The 22491-nt window shown below is 48.7% G+C and overlaps 1 protein-coding gene across 3 annotated transcripts in view; it reads right to left on the reverse strand.

Annotated features, from left to right (window-relative positions):
- Positions 1–22491, reverse strand: part of ZNF865 (zinc finger protein 865) — a 131874-nt gene that overhangs the window by 72743 nt on the left and 36640 nt on the right. Inside the window, exon 2 of one of the 3 annotated variants that reach the window (XM_085616592.1) lies at positions 11760–12035. The exons of the other annotated variants lie outside the window; for them this stretch is intronic. The gene's annotated coding sequence lies outside the window, so the exon portion shown is untranslated. The remainder of the gene's footprint in view (positions 1–11759; positions 12036–22491) is intronic. 3 annotated transcript variants of the gene reach the window in all.

Raw genomic sequence — 22491 nt, forward strand, 5'->3', positions numbered from 1 at the left:
TATTATCTCTTTCACTAATATGATGAGAATCCGTTATCTCTCTTAATCTACATGTTCGCAAATGACTACATATATTGCTCTTTACGCTATAATGTTTACATGCTTGTCGTGCTCAAGATCAGCTAAACTCATTGATTGTGTGGACATTTTACATTATATCTGTCTCTCTTCCCAACAGATTTTTCCTCATGTAAAGTTTTGTTGTTCTGTAATTTGCACCAATGAGAAATGTTAAATCGTCTGGGTATACAATGTATATACTGATTACAATGTTTCTAGTTGAGCAATCTTTGCCATCTCTGTGATTTGTTAGACTCACACGTTACATACTTCCGTGGCTGCACAATTTTAAGATATTGTTTACTCCGTGACTCTTCCAACTATAGTCTTTTCTCCATTACGGTTACCAACCGGCATCTAGCGCCAGCACGGTAACGGAGATCACGCGTTCACCGCGCGTCTCCCTATTTAATGATGTGCCCCATTCGCGCACTCTCCATTAACTGATGCAGCAGACGCTGAGACGTAGGGTAAGCTATCTCCCCCTTTCATGCTGGCCTTGGGGCTCTGTTCACTGTCTTAGACACCCTGCCCTGTTTATCTTGGTATGATATGTCCGCATGTAGTACATGACATGCTGTGTCGGCGCCCGACACTTTGTCCCAACTTAGTGCGTAATATACTATTTTTAGTACCAACCATGCTCCAATATTAACTCCATGGTCCTCATGATCCTACGGGATTCACTCACTAAACTGTGATTTTTTACCGTATACCTTCCTAGAATGGTGCAATCTCCAGCGCCCTTTGTGATTTTTCACCTGCAGGTCCCCCCTCCCAACCAACCGATTTGTCTTTTCCTCTGTTTAGATTCGTTCCCTGTTGGTGAACTAGCGGTGATTTATTTCCAGCAGTTCGACCATCCAGATTACCTGGCTTGATCTCCAGGCAATGTTCTTTCACGAAATATAAGACACAACCCCCATGAGTTGCGGTCTATGGTAAATTACTTTTCGCTTACTTTGGGAGCGACCATTCATTGAACTAACTACTCTGGTTCAGTATTTTGATTCACCTAACTTTATTTTAGGTGTTTACCACTCTCTACGACCGTTCGTTACCGCCGAGGAGTTTTGAATCCCTCTCTCTTTGACGACCTTCGGACGTCTTAGAGGCCTGTCCTCCGACAGAAATGGTAACTTTTGTTGACACTTCAATATACTTTAGCTCCCCTGATTAAAGGATTGATGAGTTTAAACTCATTTATACTTTTGTTTCTTCAGGTGCCCACCCTCCCTTTGTGTTTATCCCAGTCCTGATGAAGACCCCACTTCGTAAGGTTGCATCCAACACCTACAACACTCAAGGGGTCGAAACGTCGACTCAACGTTTTTGGCCAATACCGTCAACAGTACATGATGCACTGTGATTGTTTCTATATGGCATTACTGAGAATTGTAGATATTGTGATTTTGATTGGATCTGTGTTCTAAATACGGCAGAGACTTATGTATGCCGTCCAATTTGAGTACAATATAGTAATTTTACCACTGTGTTCACTTTTTTCCAAATTCCGCACCATTTCACACACTCCCCCTTCCTTTCCTTGGGCACTTGTTTTACTTCTTCAAATTGTTGCTTAAATTTGCTGATTCCATTTGAAACATCCTAACATGTTCGATGTGATTAAATGGCATTCGAACTCTTTTGAGTTGTTCGTCTAATTGTGTCCCTTTAATGTTTTGCTTTGAATGAATTGTATGCTGGGACCACTTTTCTCTATACTGTTCCCTACCCAGGTCCCAGTGACTACATATGGGTTGACCCTTTATATTTACTACAAGACTGAACGCAGCAACACTCGCAGTCTCCCCAAAATAACTAGACACCTCACCAGATCTCACGATGGTGGCATACGACTAGTCACTTTTGAAGACTCGCAGGTTGCCACATTACTTCCAGGACAGCTGGTGGAGTAGCATACAGAAGGGGAGGAGCAGGATACATCTGTCCCCTCACACAGATCGTCGCCAGTGATAAAAAGACAGAATATTCATGAGGTAAGAACTCTTCTTTATTTCCCACTCCTCTCTCCACCAGAACCCCTCACTCCTCACTCCAACATTCTAAGGTCGACTCCAGGCTACCAGGAGCGAACCAAGATGAAAACAGGGGCGGGTAAGATGGAGCGTACCATATGTTAAAATAACAAAGTGAAAGACATATTTTAAATGAGAAAGAAGAAACACGTTTTAACAATCCTGGTCCTTGCGCGCTCTCATGAACTATCGGACGCCCGGGCAGAAGAGATGGAAGCGGCCTTACACACTTCGGTTGCCACGCGGTTGGTGCCTAGGACCCCGCACATCAAAGAAGATAAGGTGGTGGTTATCCAGAGACGTCCCGCAGCGCCTCGCCAGGCGTCCAAGCCACCACCAGGAGGGTCGTGTGGGTACTGTGGCGAAGATCACCCGGCAACAGCCGTCTGTGGGGTGAAAGGAAAAACGTGCTCCCGCTGTGGAAGGCTAAATCACTATGCTAGAGTGTGCCGCGGCGGGCGGTTCCTGCAGCCTTCGTCAAGACCCAGGTTCGGGCCACAGCAGGTTCGCCAGATCTCTCTCGTTGACCCACCGCCAATCTCGGAAGACCAGCCACAGGCACGACACCCGATATATGAAGACGACGACGTGTTCGTGGTGTCGTATGTCAGCCGGACAGGCTCCTGGCGTAGGCCACCTCCCATGTGCTCAGTTTCAGTGGAGGGCACGGAGGTACAGGCCCTCATTGACACATGTGCGTCTGTCAATGTGATGGACTCCGATCAGTATGACCGTCTGTCACCGCGACCCTCCCTTACACCGTCCACGGCACGAATATACACGTATGGAGGCACTGATCCTCTCCCTCTCTGTGGCATCATTCGAGCCACCATCGCTAGTGGGAGCTACTCTAGCGAGGCACAGTTCCATGTCACCGAAGGCAAGAAAGGAACTCTACTCAGCTGCCACACAGCAGAGGACATAGGACTTGTCTTCTTCGCCAACCAGGTTCACGACTCACATGCGGAGGCAATACTGAAGGAGTTCCCAGCACTCTTCACCGGCCTGAGGAAACTCAAGGGCAAGAGGTTCAAGCTCCACATAGACCCGTCAGTATGGCCGGTAGCTCTCAGACATCAGAGGGTGCCCTTCAACTTACGCCCGCAAGTGGAGGAGGACCTGCGAAAGCTCGAAGAGCTGGACGTAATTGAGAAGGTCTCGGGCCCCACTCCCTGGGTGTCCCCGCTGGTCGTGGCGCCCAAGCCCAAACAACCGGGGGCCATTAGACTCTTTGTCGACATGTGACTGCCCAACACAGCGGTGAAGAGGGAACGTCACATCACCCCCACGATAGACGACATTGTGGCGGACCTTGACGGGGCGTAGTGGTTCTCTAAGCTGGACCTGAATGCTTGCTACCACCAGCTGGAACTGGACCCGGAAAGCCGGTTAATCACCACCTTTTCAACCCATGTTGGCCTTCGGAGGTACAAAAGGCTCAGCTTCGGAGTATCATCAGCCGCTGAGGTCTTCCAAAATGCAATTCGTGAAGCACTGTCAGGGCTGCAAGGGGTGATTAACCTGAGTGACGACATCCTTGTGTTCTCCACAACGCTCGACGAACATCACTACCACCTCCGGGCCACGCTCAAGAGGCTGGCAGAATGTGGACTGACTCTACACAAATCCAAGTGCTCCTTTTATCAAGAAAGCGTAGACTTCTTTGGGTACACGTTCACTCGTGAAGGACTCCTGGTGGACCCGAAGAAGGCTGAAGCCATCAGGGCGGCCAGCACACCTCAAAGTCCCACTGAAGTGAGGAGCTTTCTCTGCATGGCCACCTACTGTGGACGGTTCATCCCCAATCTTGCAGCCATGTCTGAGCCGCTACGCGCCCTCACGCGTCACGACCACAAGTGGGAATGGACGCCAGCGGCCAACAAGGCATTCCAAGACATCAAAACAGGGCTACTAGACAAGATGGTCATGGTGTACTTCCACCCCAGACGGCGAACAGAACTGGTCGTAGACGCCAGCCCGGTGGGCCTAGGTGCGGTCCTCCTGCAGGAACATGGCCCAGAAGTGTGGAAGCCCTTCGCATGTGCCAGTAAAGCTCTCACAGACACCGAGACGAGGTATGCCCAGATCGAAAGGGAAGCGCTGGCCATCAAATGGGCCTGTCAACATTTCCACCTGTATCTGTGTGGACAACAATTTCATGTTGTGACGGACCACAAACCGTTGCTCCCGCTGTTTGCTGGCTCATCTAGGCTGGCGCCACCGAGGATCGAAAGATGGGCGGTACAGTTGCAAGCCTACAACTTCAAAGTGATCTACCGTCCTGGGGCTCACAACCCACCGGATTATCTGTCCCGTCACCCGGAGTCAGCGGTGCCATCTGCCCCATCGGGGGACACCTGCAGCACTGAAGCGTTCCTCAACATGGTGTCGCAAGGGGCATGTCCCAGGGCCATGACGCTGGAAGAGATGGGTCAAGCAACTCGAGAGGACCCCACTCTCTCTCACGTTCGAAGAGCACTGGAAAATAATGGCTGGGCCCATTTCATGGATGGAGCCCGCGCCCTACGGCAAGAGGTCAGCCATGCTCGCCAACAATTGTGGCACGTCCGGAGCGAACTCAGTGTGGGGGAAGAAGGAGTCGTCCTGAGGGGACACCTCATAGTGGTTCCAGAAAGCCTACAGAGAAGAGTCCTTGCGCTGGCACATGTCGGCCATCAAGGGATGGCCAAAACCAAAGCCAGGCTGCGCGACAAAGTCTGGTTCCCAGCAATGGACTCCAAAGTAGAGGAGATGGTCCAACAATGCAATGCCTGTACCATCACCGGAGGGGTGTGAGGGTAGGAGGGTCTCCCTATTTAAATTAAGGCCCTAGAGGAGGGAGAGAGCACAAAAATATCTAGTAAAAACCTCTAAACCGGCCTATATCCTTCTTCAATTGATCTCTAGAGATTCTGCATTTCCCAATCAGACTGTCAAAGATACATATTATTTCATATCATAACATTTTTTCATAGATGCCAATCCACTAAAGTTTTATATACAAAAACATTTTTTTATTTGTATTTTTTCTTTTTTCTGTGTTTATGATTTACACATAATTTAGAGCAGAAAGTGACATTTATCAGATTATACACTTATAATTTGAAATACAGACATTGTTACAAATTAGATATAAGTGAAAAAAGACATCCTAGACATCTATTAGTGTAAAAAGACATTAACTATTCATTCATACTCGCATTCAAACAATAAAAAATAAAGAAAAAAGAGGAAAGCTAAAACTTTAAATTGGTCTGATTTCTCCAGTTGACAGAGATGAAAAGATGTTAACTTTCAGTGTCTCTGATGTTGGCAATGTCGCGGTCAACGCGCGTTTCAGTGGGAAACCACCTTCTTCAGGACCAACTGCCAAGTATTAACGAGTAAGAAAGATATAAAACATGTCTGGGTGTCTGCAAGGTAAACAAAAGGAATTGACATTGACAAATGATTGGGAAAGCAAATAATTTCTTTTTAGATTCAAAGATTTACTAAGTTCTAATTGTCGCTATCATGCACTATAGATGTAGAAGAGATGAAGTCATGGGAACATGCTCATTAAAGCCAAATACGGGACAGTGAAGAAAGCCATTGGTCTTTTGTGAGTAGCATAAGGGGAAAAGGTGTAAGGGGAAAAGTGCCAAAGTGGGCATTCTAGATAAAAAGTCCCAGAGATGAGTGTGCACATGCTACTATTTTACAACATAATAGCTTCCATCCCTCCTGTCAAAAGGATTCTATCCCGTTTGGGGAATTCCTAAGAATTAGACGCAATTGTACTAACACACATGATTACAACAAACATGCAGAAGATCTCAAGAAAAGGCTCTTACTCAGGGGCTATCCTAAACGCCTCATTAAGCAATCTATGAAAAGAGCAAAGTATTACAATCGTGATAGTCTTATCTTGGGTCATGAAAAAAATCCTATGGAACGATTAGTTTGTGTGGTCAATCACACTAACTACAATCAGAAAGTCCAGCAAATACTCAATAAGAACTGGAAAATCCTTAACACGAATGAAAGCAGCAAATCTCTAAAAAAAACCATAGTGGCTTTCAGAAGAAATGCCAATCTCAAAGATAAGTTTGTACATAGTAGAATGCGACTAACCAATACTTCATCTGTGCAAAGCACAATAAATGGCCTACCTTTAATACAAGGTAACCACAGATGTGGTACATGCCATGCATGCCCCTCAGCCATTACAACAGACACATGGACATATGGAACCAGGGGAGGTAGGCTGAAAAGCCACACAAACTGCAGAAGCAGTAATGTTATCTACCTCATCCTCTGCCCTTGCGGTCTGGGTTACATAGGAGAAACTGGCCGTGAATTCCGTATTAGACTCTCGGAGCATAAATCGGCTATCAGAACTCGAAAAGAACGCGCGCCTATGGTCCAACATTTTCTAGAACATAACCATGGTGAACAAGATCTTAAATGGATGATTCTAGAAAAGATAATTTCAAAACCAGGACAAGATACAAACAAAATGCGAAAAAATAGAGAGACTTTTTGGATTTTCCATTGTGACACCGTCCGTAAAGGCCTCAATGAGGAGATCATTTGGATAACTACATAACAACACCTCCATCCAGCTTGAATTAATTGCACATACAACTCTGCTGCCATCAGCTCAATCTCCCATCACATCCTCAGACGGTCTGTTTTTTCCATCTAGTGGATCCATTGAAATCTTGTGCCTCCAATAATCAGCCAAAAAATCTTGGTGTTAAGCGTCTCTATCAATTCTCATTTCTGTGCTTTTGATCTTTAGCGATGAAATCCCCTTGCTTCTTTCATTGATAATAAGTGAGAACTTTTTTACCACTCCAATATGGTGCTGATTTTGCAAATAGAATCTTGGGTTAGAATTTCAGGGCTCAAATTGCATTAGCATCTGTGCATGTCCTTGTCCTATCCAATCCACACTTCTTTGTGATATAGTTTAAATGGGAAAGACGTAATCCATATCACATATACTGGACACCATACGAAAAATTAGAACTAAAGTTCCGCTTGGGCGTAATACCTCATACATAGGAAACCATGCTTCGTTACATTAACTTGCGATTTAAATCCTTTTTTTGCTCTTAAACAGTTTGCAAGCTTCGATGCCATTCTTCTTTTTTAGCGCAAACCACAAGAGAAAGAGTAAGATAAAAACCCCCTTTCAAGATGGCGCTCCGAAAAACAGGCAGTTATACTTTACACATTTTGCGTAGGTCCGTTTTCTCGCGAGACTCACAACACGCTTAAAAGCTCGTCAATTTCTCGCGTTAAAATCTGCGACTGCTGACTAAGGATCCTTACGGCTCTACGGCGAACTCAGGTATGCACGAAACTGCTCTGATTTAGAATTTACCGAGGTCACTAGAGACTAAATGCTTTATGCGCGAAACTAGGCTTTTAAAAACCTGCTGGCCAGTATTCCTGCTGTCTTAGCAAATCTACATTTTGCCTGTGTCTCAAAGTGAACATAGATTTGGCTCCAATAATTTTAGGTATCATACTCGAGAGATTTTAACAAGCTTTAAAGTCTCATGGCACTATAACCAGGTGCTGTTTGACCTTCCACTGCCGCCTAGTACATTAGGAAGGCTTACAACAACATATATCTGATTTCGGACATTAGCTATCTATAGAGCTTTTTCAGATCTGGCCTGTATCACATCAGGCATCAAACTAGAGAGACTTGGATAAGCCTGAAATTCTTATGGTACCGTTACCATTACCTTGATATTCTGTCAGCGTATTAAAACATTTATCTAATGTACACACGTGTCCACCTGATAACCACACTGCCATGTAATGTTTCTTTCTTATTGTAGCGTCATGCCGTTATAGGATGCACCTATCTAAAATAAATGAATAGCATTGGCCTTAGCTATAACAGAAAGAGGAGTCCAGGGCTGCTGTCTAACTCCCTTCCCGTATACCAACTATCTTTCTGAAAAGGTAATTAAACACGTGTAACACGACTGATTTTACAATTTCTTTTCTATTATTAACCAACTTGGAATGGCATTATACAAAAGTCTTTTTTACTTCGTAGATTTACAGCAGTTACTCTTTCCAATATCAGCGGAAGCCGCTCATATAAATTCCAGAGTGTGAATGTACATTTACATCCTCACCTCTTAAGGTATAACGATCACTACTTCATTTCTAGTCTCTAGAATTCCATCTCAAATCAGGCACAATAATTGAGACTTAAACCTTTCCTCTCTTCCAGAAAAATCTATCAGTTGTATTTCTGACACAGAGGATTCTCGTGGTTGGAGATACTCATACTGCCTGACGAACTTTTTAGGTAGTCCTTCTAAACACTATCCTTTAGCATGTGCACACTCATCTCTGGGACTTTTTATCTAGAATGCCCACTTTGGCACTTTTCCCCTTACACCTTTTCCCCTTATGCTACTCACAAAAGACCAATGGCTTTCTTCACTGTCCCGTATTTGGCTTTAATGAGCATGTTCCCATGACTTCATCTCTTCTACATCTATAGTGCATGATAGCGACAATTAGAACTTAGTAAATCTTTGAATCTAAAAAGAAATTATTTGCTTTCCCAATCATTTGTCAATGTCAATTCCTTTTGTTTACCTTGCAGACACCCAGACATGTTTTATATCTTTCTTACTCGTTAATACTTGGCAGTTGGTCCTGAAGAAGGTGGTTTCCCACTGAAACGCGCGTTGACCGCGACATTGCCAACATCAGAGACACTGAAAGTTAACATCTTTTCATCTCTGTCAACTGGAGAAATCAGACCAATTTAAAGTTTTAGCTTTCCTCTTTTTTCTTTATTTTTTATTGTTTGAATGCAAGTATGAATGAATAGTTAATGTCTTTTTACACTAATAGATGTCTAGGATGTCTTTTTTCACTTATATCTAATTTGTAACAATGTCTGTATTTCAAATTATAAGTGTATAATCTGATAAATGTCACTTTCTGCTCTAAATTATGTGTAAATCATAAACACAGAAAAAAGAAAAAATACAAATAAAAAAATGTTTTTGTATATAAAACTTTAGTGGATTGGCGTCTATGAAAAAAATTTTATGATATGAAATAATATGTATCTTTGACAGTCTGATTGGGAAATGCAGAATCTCTAGAGATCAATTGAAGAAGGATATAGGCCGGTTTAGAGGTTTTTACTAGATATTTTTGTACCATCACCGGAGGGGACCCGGCGCCAGCCCCAGTAATCACCGAAGAATTGAGTAGGACTCCGTGGACGCATCTCAGCGTGGACTTTGGGAGATTTCCAGACGGTCGTCACATGCTGGTCATGGTCGACTCGTTCTCGAAATTCCCTATCATTGAAGTGATAGCGTCGACAGCGTTCACTCATGTCAAGAAGGTCCTGGACCGAGTGTTCGCAACGATGGGGTTGCCCGAAGAGGTCAGGTCGGACAACGGACCCCCCTTCCAGGGGCGAGAATTCCAGGAATACCTTGCATGTCTAGCAGTACGCCACAGGAAGATTACCCCACTATGGCCCCAAGCAAACGGGGAAGTGGACCGACTAATGATAACAATCAATCGAGCGCTGCTCATCGCCGTGGAGAATGGAGAAGATCCGGAAGCAGCTCTTGATCAGTTCCTCGATGCATACCGCCAGACTCCACACAGCACCACCAAATGTGCTCCGGCCCACCTTATATTCAAAAGAGCCCCACGGGACAGTATTCCGTCAGATCCGGTGTGGGTACCTGCTGAGCGGAATGACATGCCATCCAAGCAAGGAGAGAAACAACCAATCGGAAGGCCAGTGAGTCCCGAAGGGCCCAAGAACCGCAGCTGAGAGTGGGAGATCGCATAGTAATCAAGGACCGACACCCCGGGTGGAAGTTCCGAACCCCTTATGAGCCTGAGGTGTGGACCGTGGCCGGTGTTCAAGGGACCATGGTCACGGCTAAAAGGGGACAACGAAGGAACGTATCGAGCTTCAAGAAGATCTTGGAGGTGGATACGGATCGAGAGGGGTCCGGCAATCAAGAGTCACCTCTGAACCTCCCTTCCACTGCGTCTCCCAGTGAGAGGATCTCCTAACCGATCACCCCTCAGCGAGTCAGTCAGGGCCACGCTGACAATGTACGGCCAACCTGTCAGGACACTGCCGCTAAGGCGTCAGGGAGTGTCCCGTTGGGCATTTCCCCGGAACCCTGTGTCCGGAGCCAGAAGTATGGTCTCCGGCCGAACCCAGTTCCAAGTCAGAGGCTGAAGGACTTTGTGTATACTCCCTCATGACTGGGGAGAACCTGATAGTCCTGAACTGAAAGAAAGGAGGGATGTAGAGAGCCATCCGGGCTCTCCCCTACAATGTTGCATTCACACATGCATTCATGCACCCCTCGGGGCGGGCTCGTCCTGAGGGTATAAAAAAACAAGGTCGGAGACCGCATGGTGTCTTCCGGCCACGAGAAGTAAACAGTGTTCCTGTGTCCTTTATTCTGCTCTAAAGCCGTTAACTGTGACACAGGCCCCGCCGCGCTACAGTAAGGATATGCCTTCCCCACCTCAATAAAACAAAGAACTGTATTGTGGGTTTTTTTCTGTAGAAGTTTGTACAGTATGCTTATTACTTAGCGAGTCATGTAGTGCCGCTGGAAAGGAAGTTCACTGTATCAGCTCAGCACTTTAGAAGCAATGTTTTGGAACGTAATGCCATAGTCCGCACTAATTCATTGCACTTTGGGATCTTACATGTACCATCAGCACACTGAAGTTAGAGGTGAAATAGGTGCCATCGCTCACTGCACTCTGATATGCCACATGTTCAACCAGTGCACTGCAGTCAGATGTGATAGGCACATCTGTGTTGAGGTTGGAATTTTGCATGCTCATGTCTATTTAAGTAAACTCTTCCTTTGCTTTTGACATCCAGCATAATGTCAAAATCTGAACATTATATTTTGAATCTGAGTTGTGCTACAGCTTTGGTACATAACTTTGTCTGATTACACCAGAGAAACTATGCACTAGGGCTGTCTGCTTCTGAACATGGGATCTTTGAAGTTAAGGCTTATTATGGGTGTGGCGTTGCGTCACTTGCAGAAATTAGTGGTGTGAAAAGACCCCACGTTGATAAAGACAAAATCATGTTTGTGACGTTTTCATGCATACCCCACAAAAGGCTGATATTTAAAAGCCACTTCTGCCAATCTTTATGAAAATAAATTTGGTATGTAGTTCATATGCAACTTAACCACGCATATCATCACTTTAAAATAAAGTCAGATCCAAATATATGATCATGTATTAGGATTCTGACGCTTTTCAACATATATACATCGACATACATACACCTTCAGAAATATGTATTATGGTACGTGGAGATGGTCTTCTGACAGGGAATAAATACAGAGATTAAAGTGGGGTAGTACACTTGAACCTATAATAAAATAACATGCACATTTGTATATCGGGGTGTGGTTAGAAAATAACTGGGTCACACAGTTCATTAAAATTAAAATCTATACAAGTCTCTTGACTAAGAGGGATCTTGACGTGATGTACATTATATAAATGCAATTAGTCTCTAACTTATGGAAGCTAAGTTAGACAGACACACAGAATCATACATTCATATGTGCTGCAAAAGTAGAACCGGTGGGTCATGCAATTAGTTTATAATACCTGTTTCCAGCACTGTTCACCACTGACTCTTGTCCGAGAAAAGGTACGAAGGTGGCCCCTCAGTGTACCAGCCGCTAAGGCATGGCAGTGTTGTGAGTAATCCGCTGGAGACATTCCAGTTTGCTCATTGCTATATCCCCTCTGTCAGCTGCATCATATGTCAACCATGTGGGGTTAGTGTAGCTGACATTTTACAATATACAACACATGTTTCAGCATACAAACTGTTCAGTTTAGGGACCCGGGAGCCAGTCACCTGTGTTCCTGCAGCAACATCTACAATATAAAACAAGCATTTGCAATGCAATAGGTTTCGCATTTGTGAAAGTTAGAGCTATTGTCGTAGTAAATAACAATGTTTTTTAATTATGTTTTTTGTTTGCAGTGGAGTGATTATTTAAAGAAAAAGTGTGTTCCAAAGCCATGCGTGCGCCTTGGAGTTGTCGGACAAATTGTTTTTCTGCATTTAAAATGGGGTACTTGGGGGAAAACTACATGTACCAGAATGCAACAGGGAACTAGAATCTACACCTGTAACACAAAATATGTGGTTTCTGTTTCCTTTTGTGTAAGTATACAACAGGTAACTGTGCACGAACATACACGCAGTGCACATACAGAGAAATCATAGTGTACAGACATAGCACACATGGAGTGTGCAAACAGCATACAGAGATCACCCTGTTCACCTACTCTGGGCATAGATGCATCATGCCCACGGATAACGCATGGTACAAGACATAATGCTTGTGGCATGCACCCAGAGCAGACGGCACATAAACACTCACACAGGAGACTACATGTACAGCATTCACAAAAGGGGCGCACGCACACAGTGCATATGAGGTATGGCTAACAGATGACGTAGTGAACACACACAAAAACACAAGTTGAATGCATTCCATTAGAGTAAACCCCACGAGTAATCACAACAGCTGCATGAGAGCTCTCGATGACCAGCGGAGGCACTTACTTGTTTGAGCCATGCAAATTACTGTCTCCGTGGTGGCATGGAGTTGGGCGAGCCGCGCAGAAGAAATTAAATGCACGGTCGCCATTTTTGAAGTTGAAGTGTGGCATGCAGCAGAGCCGCCAGCTATACCAGCCTGGCCATGGCAAGTGAGCGTGGAGAGGGCCGGAAAGCCTGTGCCAGCGAGCGACCTCCTCAAGGTGTCATGATTAGTGCATGGGTGGGGGTTGTAGTGTTCTCTGACGTCGGGTAGCGGTATAGTCTACCCGCGTCGGAGGTGAGGAACGAGCGCTGACGCATGACGTCATGCGCTGGGTATAAATAAAGGGGCGTGGCCCGCAATCGGCAGTCGGGACCACGCTGGAAACTACATCGTGTGTCCGAGTGCATTACTGCGCGATGCAGCGCGCTAACCACGAGGTCTCTGGCATATAGGCCATCACACTGGCGACGAGGGGCAGAAACGACCCCATGCTATGGTGCTGACAGCCATCTCCTCGTGCACCACTGCTGTGCCCTCGACCCTGGCCCCTTGCTGTCTCGCCTGGGTGCAGCTCGCCTGCGATGAGCCCTAGGCAGGTTGGGAGACCCCACGCTGGGCCCATCTCCTCGGGGGCGTGCCTGCTGATGGGTGTGTGCCTCGCACGTGGTCGGCGGAGCCTACGGAGATTCGCGCCCGGTACCCTGGTGGGCGGAGGACCCCGCTGCGAGGCCTGACACGGCCGGGACACTGAAGAGGCCCTAGGGTGTCCCTCCTGACCTCAGCCAAGCGGCTGTCGCTGTCCCAGGAAGGTAGGGAGCGCACGTGCTGCGGAGTGTATCTGCGACTGCGCCAATATGGCGTCGATTCCCGCCATTGAGCCATTTGTGGTCGACGGCACTTCCTCCTCTCTTGCCCCACGATGGAGAGACTGGACCGATCGTCTCCAGATCTACTTCGAAGGGGCGGGCATAGCCCGAGAGCGGCGCAGGGCCCTACTTCTTCACCTGGGAGGCAAGGACATCCATCGCATTTACAAGACATTGGTGGAGGCAACACCTAAGACCTACCACACGCTTCTCAATGCCCTGAATGCGCACTTCGAGCCGATGGCGAACAGGGACTACGAACGGTTCATATTTCGCCAGGCCAAGCAGGAAGCGGAAGAATCGCTGGATGCATTCCATGGGCGCCTGAAGGAACTGGCCAGCACGTTCGGTTTTCGCGATGAACAGGAGGAGATCCGAGGTCAGATTATTCAAGGATGCTACTCGTCCAAACTCAGAGTCAACATTCTTCAGGAGGACGGCAAGCCTCTGGCGGACATCCTCACGTTGGGCCGGTCGAAAGAATTGTCGCAAGCCAGGGCGTCGCACATGGAGGCGGCGCTCCACCGCCCTGTCAAGACGGAGCAAGTCAACGCGGTGGACACGACCAACGCGGTAAGGCCCAAATCGCGCCAAAACGCAGGGAGAAAGCCGCAAGACAGAAAAAAGGGATGCGGATACTGCGGAGGCGCGCCCCATCGCCTGCAAGACTGCCCAGCAAGAGGGAAAAGATGCAGTGCATGCGGGTGGATGAACCATTTCGCGGCAGTCTGCCGGTCCACAAAGTCACGGAAAGAGGCGGCCCAGACGGTGGCGGAAGAGCAAGACGGAGAGGACATGGATGACGACGCAGGGGACTACCCGGTCCACTACGTGTTCGCGGTAGACCAACCACGACGGAAGAGACGACGACTCCCAAGGTGCAAAGTCAAGATCCACAACCAGGACGTGAGAGCCACCATAGACACGGGGGCGTCGATCGAGCTCATGGCGGCCAATGTGTATGAACAACTAAATCCCAGCCCCCCACTGAGCAAAGCAAGAATCAGAGTGTTTGCATATGGGCAGAAAACACCAATCCCGCTCTTGGGGTGTTTCAAGACGGAGATATGCCATAACGATGTCAAGATACCCACCACAGTATACGTGACCCCTGAAGGAAATGGAATGCTGATCAGTGGGCAGTCAGCGGAAGAGCTGAGGCTGATATCGTTCGCCCTGGCGGTGCAGGAGGAAGAGTAAGAGGCCATCCTAGAGGAGTTCGAAGACGTCTTCAAGGGCATCGGATGCCTCAAAGGTAAAGAAGTATCCCTCCACATCGACCAGTCGGTCCAACCGGTGGCGCTGAGACACAGGCGCAGTGCGTTCCATTTGCGCAAGAAGGTGGAGGACGAGCCAGAGGCACTGGAGAGACAGGGGATTATTGAGAAGGTCAGCGGACCCACCCCGTGGGTGTCCCCGATCGTAGTGGCGAGAAAACCGAAGCAGCCGGGGTAGGTCCGCATCTGCGTGGACATGCGCCTCCCCAACGCCGCAGTGAAGAGGGAGCGTCATCTAACTCCCACCATTGACGACATCCTGGGAGAACTGAACGGCGCCAGATGGTTTTCAAAGATGGACCTGAGGTCCGGATATCACCAACTGCTGCTGCACCCAGACTCTCGCTACGTCACTACCTTCTCGACACACGTCGGCCTCAGGCGGTACCGACGCCTCAACTTCGGAATCTCAAGCGCCGCGGAGGTGTTCCAAAACGCTATCCGAGAAGTCCTCAGCGGGCTGCCAGGGGTCCTGAACGTAAGCGATGATCTCCTGGTGTACGCCTCATCGATAGAAGACCACCACCGGAGGCTGCGAAGGGTCCTCCAGAGGATCAAAGAATCCGGACTGACCCTACACAGGGAGAAGTGCCAATTCCTAAAGAAGAAGATCAGTTTCTTTGGATACACATTCTCTGACCAAGGAGTCGCCCCGGACCCGGACAAGGTCAAAGATGTGCAGGACGCTCCAGCACCCTCCAACATCTCGGAAATAAGGAGTTTCCTGGGGATGGTGAACTTCTGCGGCCGGTTTGTCCCGGACTTGTCAAACCTCACGAAGTCCCTCAGGGAACTGACAAAGTCCACCACCCCGTGGCAATGGGGACCAGAACAGGAGCAAGCCTTTAAGGACACCAAGGCGGCGTTGTCGGCTGATACCACCCTATCATATTTCAATCCGGCACGGCCCACCAATGTGGCAGTGGACGCCAGCCCGTATGGGCTAGGAGCAGTCCTCGCACAGCTGCAGGAGAATGGTGAGTGGGCCCCGATAGCCTATGCGAGCCGCTCTTTGACGGACACAGAACAGAGGTACTCGCAGATCGAGCGAGAAGCGATCGCCATCCATTGGGCCTGCCGACATTTTCACGTCTACGTGTACGGCAATCCATTCACCGTGTCCACGGACCACAAACCCCTCATCCCCCTGTTTCAGAGATCGGCATCAAAACCCCCGCCGCGGATCGAAAAGTGGATCCTTCAGCTACAGGAGTACGACTACACAGTAGAGTACAAGCCGGGCTCCTCGAATCCCGTGGACTACCTCTCAAGACATCCCAGAGTAGCCACTAAAGCGGAAGAGGAGGATGCTGAAGACACGGAAGAATATGTCCGGATGGTATCAGAGAGATCCCGGCCATTGCCCATGAGCCTCGACACGATCGTAGCAGCCACCCAGGAGGACGAATGTCTGCAATTAGTCCTGAAGGCCGTCCAGTCACATGACTGGCGCCCCATCCAGTCCTCCATGGCCAGACGAACGCTGCAAGCCAAGGCCATCCTGGAGTCGCTCACGCGGGTCAAGGATGAACTCTCGGTTGACACCAGCGGATGTCTTCTTCGGGGCCCGCGACTGGTGATCCCATCCAGTCTGACCCAGCAAGCAGTAGACCTGGCACACCGGGGCCATCAAGGCATGGTGAAAACAAAGAGTCGGCTGAGAGCCAAGGTATGGTTCCCGGGGATGGACCCTATGGTGGAGCGAACGGTCCGAACATGCTCCTGGTGCCAGGCGTCAGGTCAGCCGGAGCATCCCCACCCCGTCATCACCGAGGAAAACCCGCAACGACCGTGGGAGAAAGTGAGCGCGGATTTTGGGCACCTCCCAGATGGACGCTATGCCCTGGTGATCATCGACGACTACACAAAGTACCCGGAGGTCGAGGTGGTGGGAAGCCAGACCGCCGCGGAGGTCATCACAAAGTTCGAGAAGACTATCGCCACGCACGGAATATTTGAAGTGGTCAAGACGGACAACGGCCCACCCTTCCAAGGGCAAGAATTTGCGGACTATCTAAAGGAGTGGGGAATCCACCACCGGAAAGTGACCCCGCGCTGGCCTCAAGCCAATGGGGAAGCGGAGAGGTTCATGCGGACCCTCAACAAAGTGGTACGCATTGCGCACGCCGAAGGGTCGCCGCTCGAAAGGGCCATCTACAGCTTCCTGAGAGAATATCGGCTGACGCCTCATCTCACGACAGAGACAGCCCCGGGACCGGCGAGCATGGGCAGAATAGTGCGAGACACCATCCCGCATCACCCAAGCTGGGTTCCGCCTCAGATCGACGCGGGGAAGGTTCTAGCCAATAGGACCCACACCAATGAACAGGCCAGTGCCGACCGGGGAGCCCGGATGTCAACCATTCAAGTTAGAGACAGAGTCTATCTCAAGGACAGGTATCCAGGGAGCAAATTCCGGCTCCCCTTTGAACACAAACCGTGGACAGTAGTCCGCCGAACTGGAACTCTGGTCACTGCGAGGCGAGGGACCGAGGAGGTAACCAGGAACATATCGTTCTTCAAAAGAGTGCACCCCGGGACCTCAGACCAGCATCCGTCGGAACGCCAGGGCGACTGGCCGAGTCAGCTGCCAGCGGATGGAGGGTCCGAAGGGAGTCAGGGGCCCACCCCCTCCGATCACGAGGATCACCCAGACCAGAGTGCGACGTCGCCACCAGGAACACCAGGCGGGAGGTCGCCCAGCCCTCAGGAGCGGTCCCCAGGGGGCGCAGCCTCGCAAGGAGTGGTCCCGACAACACCATCAGTGCGGGGACAGCAGTCCGGATACAGCCTGAGAAGAAATCCGGCGCCGTCCTCCCAGCTGGCGGACTTCCTGGTGTGACTGACCTGGGACTGGAATTCTAGTGACTGGTAACAGAACTACTAGGTCAAAATGTTTATTGTTTGTTTTGATAAAGGTTAGAAGGAATGTAGTGTTCTCTGACGTCGGGTAGCGGTATAGTCTACCCGCGTCGGAGGTGAGGAACGAGCGCTGACGCATGACGTCATGCGCTGGGTATAAATAAAGGGGCGTGGCCCGCAATCGGCAGTCGGGACCATGCTGGAAACTACATCTTGTGTCCGAGTGCATTACTGCGCGATGCAGCGCGCTAACCACAAGGTCTCTGGCATATAGGCCATCACAGGGGTGAGTGTGGGGGAGTGGGATGGGGTCAGATGGGGACAGATGGGGGCTGTGACATGGAACAGGACTCGGGATGAGTGAGTGAAGGACTAAGATAGAGTTTGGTGAGCTGCGCAGAAGAAAAGAAAGGCGCAGCCGCCATTGTTGAAGCTGAAGTGCGGCGTGTCGCACTGTTTAAAAAAAAACATGATATAAAGCGCGGCGTGCTGCGCTGTTTCCAAAAAAACAATATTAGGTTGTGTGCAGAATCAGAACAGCTGCATGAGTGCTATTGCTGATTAGTGGAGGCACTTACTTTGTTAAGCCATGCTAATGATTGTCTCCGTGGTGGCATTGAGTTGGGCGAGCTGCGTAGAAGAAAAGAAAGTTGCATCCGCCAATGTTGAAGCTGAAGCACGCCGCAATGTTTAAAATAAACTCAATAAAAAGCGCAGCGTCGCGCGCTGTTTAAAATAAACATAAGATGAAGCGTGCCTAGTGGTGGAAGGATCTGCCCAGCACTAAAAGCTAGAATGTAACCCCAAAAAGCCTCACTGCAAATCAAAAAGTGCAGGACAGAGGGGAGTGCTATCAGCCCTTCACACAAGGAAGGGCCTGGATGGTGGTAATTTTAGAACAGAACACAATAAATGAGGCAGTTCACGCTGCAGGGACTGCGCGTGCAACAGGGCAGAGGTGCAATGGTTGATACACAAGTGTGGCAGTGCTGATTCACAATTCAGAGCAGGAAGGTAGCACGAATTAATACATCGGATTGGAGTTGGGAAGTTTGCTGTAGTGACCTCGTGTGACCTTTCTGTGCCCACTTTGCTCTCTGCATGCCACAAAAGCATTCTTCCAAAGCACTTAAAGGAAACAAATGTTTTATATTCTATCTGAGGGGAGGATCGCATCACACAGAGAAAGAAACACTCAAGTTGTTGCCTGTTAGAAGATGCTATGCTGAGCAGAAGAGACATTATACTCTTAGATTCTCATATCGATTGCAAGAGGAATCCTGACTGTTCTCCCATCTTGAGATCATATCACACTAAGGACACGATCATTCCAAACCATACAGGGAAGAGCAGGCCACTTCACTCATAGGCGGCGATTCTCACCCTCATCTGTAAGAAGATACTGTGTGTTTTGAGTAACAACATAAAATACTCAGAGCCTTCCACAAGGGTCTCAATAACGCTTGTAATAATCACTCTAATGTACAATTTCGGAAATACGCTTTGTGGAGACAATCACTCCAGTGCTGGTCTATAGGAGTACACAACTCATGTAGCAGCAGACAAGTGGAACACTACAATTAAAGTATCATATCAGTCGGTTACTGCTGTCCTCTCAGAGGCCCTACAAGTCGCATGAAACTATACTCTGCAGATGTGACAACCACTTAACCTCTCTTCTGACAGCAGCTACCTCATCTCTTGGAAAATGCAATACCGTTAGCCATTAACCAGAGGCAAATGGCACTTCTTTCCGAGGAGGCTACCACATGCCTAGGAGGGGACACGGAGTGTGGCCATACAAGCACTAAGAGACAAAGCCCCGACAGATCTCCAGCCTTCAGCAGCCCGGCACCAGTCTCCTGTTTCACAAACTGGACAGGCAGTGCCCGCTCTGAAGAGCGCGCACGAGGAAGAGCCGCGGGAAATATACCCGTGAAAGTTCAGCCAAGTAGTCAGGCAGAGAAACATGTAGGAAAAGCCCAGGGCGGGAGGGTGTGGCTGCAGTCACATCGTCAGCCTTGACCAAAGCATGCCAGAAATGCCCCAACCCATCGAAGACACGCCATGCGCGAGTAAAAGAGATGCTGTGCGCGAGTCAAATCTCCAGTTCGGGTGGGCGAGCTCGAAAGGAGACAGAGAGGGGACCAAAAAGCCTCTCTCCAAATGAAATGTGAGCATTTTACCTAAAGTATGATGCGTGCAAATGAAAAGCGGAGGCGGAGCTTCCACCCCACTTCCGAAACAAACCCGACGACAATAGATCTCGTAGAGCGCGCAACGCATGCGCTGCGCCGCTAGGCGAGACCTAAAAACATGCCTTCACACTAGGGGTGAGTGTCTGAAAAGTTTCAGCGCTCCGTCCTTCATCTCCTTGTGTTTGCTTTGTTTGCTCTGAGTTGGCAGAGTATTCCCAGAAGTGGGTCCCTTGCTCACTTTGCCACTGGATTCAAGCTAGCCTGGCTGATGAGGGGTGTTACCCCAAAACTGGTCCCAGGATGCTTGTTTCCGGTTCAGCGAAGACCTGGCTTGGCAATTCAGGCTGGACTGTTCCCATGAGGCACAGGTTAAGACTGATTTGCATATAGCTGGGTCTGAACTGAGGTGGCGAAGTGAGCTAAAGAATGATGATGGATTCAACCCAGATCTGTGACTGGGGTTGAGTAAAGTTTCAGCGCTCGGTCCATCATCTCCTTGTGTTTGCTTTGTTTGCCCTTAGTTGGCAGGGTATGCCCAGACATGGGTCCTTTTCTCACTTTGCCACTGGATTCAAGCGAACCTGTCTGATGAGGGATGTTACCCAGAAACCAGTCCCAGGATACTTGTTTCCAGTTCAGGGAAGACCATTCTTGGCAGTTCGGGCTGGACTGTTCCCATGAGGAACAGGGTCAAGACTGATTTGCATATAGCCGGGTCTGAACTCAGGTGGCAAAGAGAGCTAAAGAACGATGATGTATTCAACCCAGATCTGTGACTGGGAGTGAGTGTCTGAAAAGTTTCAGCGCTCCGTCCATCATCTCCTTGTGTTTGCTTTGGGTGCCCTAAGTTGGCAGTGTATGCCCAGATGTGGGTCCCTTGCTCACTTTGCCAATGGTTTCAAGCTAGGCTCGCTGATGAGGGGTGTTACCTCAAAACTGGTCCCAGGATGCTTGTTTCCGGTTCAGGGAAGACCTGGCTTGGCAGTTCGGGCTAGAATGTTCCCATGAGGCACAGGGTCAAGACTGATTTACATATAGCTGGGTCTGAACTGAGGTGGGGAAGTGAGCTAAAGAACGATGATGGATTCAACCCAGATCTGTGACTGGGGGTGAGTGTCTGAAAAGTTTCAGCGCTCTGTCCATCATCTCCTTGTGTTTGCTTTGTTTGCCCTAAATTGGCAGGGTATGCTCAGACGTGGGTCCCTTGCTCACTTTGCCACTGGATTCAAGCTAGCCTGGCTGATGAGGAGTGTTACCTCAAAACCAGTTCCAGGATGCTTGTTTCCACTTCAGGAAAGACCTGAGTTGGCAGTTCGGGCTGGACTGTTCCCATGAGGCACAGGGTCAAGACTGATTTGCATATAGCTGGGTCTGAACTGAGGTGGCGAAGTGAGCTAAAGAACGATGATGGATTCAACCCAGATCTGTGACTGGGGGTGAGTGCCTGAAAAGTTTCAGCGCTCTGTCCATCATCTCCTTTTGTTTGCTTTCAACACTGTTGGCAGCGCTGGTTTGTGGGGAGTGGGGGAATGTGGAAACAGGGCGGGAGAGAGGCCAGGGAGGGGTGGAAAAAAAGTAGGGGGTGAGGAAAAGGATGTGTGCGAGCTGCGCCGTACAAAATAAAAGAAAAGCGCGGCCACCATAGTTGAAAATACAGCTTAGCATGCCGCACTGCGACGGCGAGTGGGAGCATGTAAAAGCAGGGCGGGAGAGAGGCCGGGGAGGTGTGTGAGCTGCGCAGTGCAATATAAAAGAAAGGCAGTGCCGCCATAGTTGAAACTACAGCTCGGCATGCTGCACTGCAACAGGGAGTGGGAGAATGTAAAAGCAGGGTGGGAGAGAGGCCGGAAATGGGGTGGAACAAATGGAGCGGGGGGTGAAATGGAGGTGTGCGAGCCGCACCATGCAAAATAAAAGAAAGGCGCGGTTAACATAGTTGAAAAAACAGCTCAGCATGCTGCGCTGTAACAAAAGAGTTCTCCGAAATATCAGAAAAGCAATGTAAACGGAAAGAAACTGTACTTGGCCAGTGCTCCTTTGCCACAAAACGGAAGTGACATATCACTGCATGACCCATTTAGGATGCAGCAAAAAGAGTGACACTGTACTACACCAATGGGAAGCCAGCAGGCGGGAGCTAAGTCCTCTTCAAATATAGCAGGTCTTCCAGACAGCGCATGCACGCTTCCTAGGCTCAACCTAATGAGGCAGTAGCCCCTTTTCACAGGCTAGTCCCTAGCTGGCTACATGAAAGCAGCGACTTGCCTCTGTCTGAACATGCATCTCTTTGTCTTCCCCCAGCTGGTCTGAATTTCCCACAAGGTTGCCTCAACAGGCTTCCAAGTTGTTTGTTGGGTTGATTAGGGGGTGTTTATGTGTGTCAGCAGGGTTTAGCATACATGCCAATAGACCCGAATCAGACCGAAGTCTCGTGATTGTTGAATACAAAAATGGCTATATTTTGGCTGTCTCAGCCTAAAATTGCCTCTCCTTTAATAGGACACAGTGGGGGAAATACAATCTCCCGATTATTTTAGAATTACCTCCCATTTTCCTCGTCTCAATGTTGGCATGTA

Source organism: Triturus cristatus, chromosome 7, assembly GCF_964204655.1.
Source record: "Triturus cristatus chromosome 7, aTriCri1.1, whole genome shotgun sequence".
Taxonomy (NCBI): domain Eukaryota; kingdom Metazoa; phylum Chordata; class Amphibia; order Caudata; family Salamandridae; genus Triturus; species Triturus cristatus.